We start from the raw sequence: 2,635 nt of genomic DNA, 5'->3' as shown, positions 1-2,635 counted from the left end.
CATGATGTGCGATGGGTTCTAGTACTTGGCCTTTATATTGAACCCTATCCCTCATCAAACCTCGAGAACTCACACCCCCTTAAAAAGCATTTGAGATTTTACAGGTTTGCTGCCAGTAGCCATTAAAGTGTCTGAAATGGGGACACTTTTTTGAAATGGTCACAAAATCTTGTACACTTCGAGTTTTTAGCTGAATTATTTTGTGCGTGCCAACAAAAATACAAGGATCACATCTACCAAGTTTGGGGAAAAAACTACTTCTGAAAAAATTTTAAAAAATCTCGAACCGCAAAAAGTTTTGAAAATCATGAAAAATAGAAAACGAGTCGTCTTGCCATGAAACTTCACGTGAAGGCTTAAGGGACCATTGTATGAATTTACAAGCCATAAAAATGGCATTGGCACGCAGAAATATGAAGATGTGCCTAAACTCTCCTACCACCCTATCAATCCATGGCTTGCGCATCCCGTCTCTCTGGTCAGCGTAGTGCCCGCCCACCCGTCCGCTCATTTCGTCGGTTAGTTTAGGCATATGGAGTTCATTCCCAGTCTAAGATCGGACCAGACCAAGTGTTGCGACAGTAGGATCGACAGCACGCAGAGGGGGACCCGACCGATCCCCAGCTTGCGCATCCCGCCCCTCTGGCCGGCTAAGCGCCCGTACGCTCGTTCCGTGGGTTGACTTAGGCGTACAGAGTTCATTCCCAGTCTAAGATTAGACCGGACCCAGGGTTGCATAGGACATGCTGGGCTAGGGCATGTGCTGGTGCCGTATTTTTCTTCGTCGGGGCACCATCGCCGGAGCATCGTCGGAGAACTTGACCGACGGCATTGGGGTTCCGACGATCGGGGGGGCCGGGGGGGTGTGCGCACATGATGTGCGATGGGTGCAGGTACTTGGCCCTTATATTGGCCCCATATCCCTCATCAAACCTTGAGAACTCACACCCCCTTAAAAACCATTTGAGATTTTATAGGTTTGCTGCCAGTAGCAATTAAAGTGTCTGAAATGGGGACACTTTTTTCAAATGGTCACAAAATCTTGTACACTTTAATTTTTTAGCTGAATTTTTTTGTGCATGCCAACAAAAATACAAGGATCACGTCTACCATGTTAGGGGCCAAAACTCCTTCCGAAAAAATTTTAAAAAATCCGAACCCCAAAAAGTTTCAAAAATCATGAAAAATAGAAAACGAGTCGTCTTGCCATGAAACTTCACTTGAAGGCTTAAGGGACCATTGTATGAATTTACAAGCCATAAAAATGGCATTGGCACGTAGAAATATGAAGAAGTGCCTAAACCCACCTACAACCCTATAGATCCACGGCTTGCGCATCCCATCACTCTGGCAGCGTAGTGCCCGCCCGCTCGTTTCGTCGATTGGCTTAGGCATACAGAGTTCATTCCCAGTCTAAGATCAGACCAGACTGAGGGTTGCAACAGCAGGATCAAAAGCACGTAGAGGGGGACCCGATTGATGCCCAGCTTGCGCATCCCGCCCCTCTAGCCGACTGAGTGCCCGCACGCTGGTTTCGTGGGTTGGCTTAGGCATACGGAGTTCATTCCTAGTCTAAGATCGGACCGGACCGAGGGTTGCACAGGACATGCTAGGCTCGGGCATGTGCTGGTGCCGCATTTTTCTTCGTCCGGGCACCATCACCGGAGCATCGTCAGAGAACTTGACCGACGACATTGGGGTTCCGACGATCAGGGGGGCTGGGGGGGTGTGCGCACATGATGTGTGATGGGTGCAGGTACTTGGCCCTTATATTGGCCCCCTATCCCTCATCAAACCTCGAGAACTCACACCCCCTTAAAAACCATTTGAGATTTTACAGGTTTACTGCCAGTAGCAATTAAAGTGTCTGAAATGGGGACACTTTTTTCAAATGGTCACAAAATCTTGTACACTTCGAGTTTTTAGCTGAATTTTTTTGTGCATGCCAACAAAAATACAAGGATCACGTCTACCAAGTTTGGGGCTGGAAATCTTTCCGAAAAAATTTTAAAAAGTCATGAACCGCAAAAAGTTTTGAAAATCGTGAAAAATAGAAAACGAGTCGTCTTGCCATGAAACTTCACGTGAAGGCTTAAGGGACCATTGTATGAATTTAAAAGCCATAAAAATGGCATTGGAATGCAGAAATATGAAGATGTGCCTAAACCCACCTGCCACCCTAACGATCCACGGCTTGCGCATCCTGTCTCTCTAGCCGGCGTAGTGCCCGCCCGCCATCCCGCTCGCTTGTTTCGTCGGTTGGCTTAGGCATACGGAGTTCATTCCCATCTAAGATCGAACCGAATTGAGGGTTGTGGCAGCAGGATCAGCAGCACGTAGAGGGGGACCCAGCCGATCCCTGGCTTGCGCATCCCGCCCCTCTGGCCGGCTGAGCGCTTGCACACTCATTTCGTGGGTTGACTTAGGCATACGGAGTTCATTCCAGTCTAAGCATACGGAGTTCATTCCCAGTCTAAGATTGGATTGAACCGAGGGTTGTGGCAGCACATGCTGGGCTCGGGCATGTGCTGCTGCCACATTATTCTTCACCGGGGCACCATCACCGGATCATCGTCGGAGAACCTGATCGACGGCATTGGGCTTCCGGAGATCGGGGGGGCCGGGGGGGGGTGTG

Source organism: Durio zibethinus, chromosome 1 (assembly GCF_047325235.1).
Source record: "Durio zibethinus cultivar Kanyao isolate XHJ-2024 chromosome 1, ASM4732523v1, whole genome shotgun sequence".
NCBI lineage: Eukaryota > Viridiplantae > Streptophyta > Magnoliopsida > Malvales > Malvaceae > Durio > Durio zibethinus.
This window is presented reverse-complemented; position numbering follows the sequence as displayed.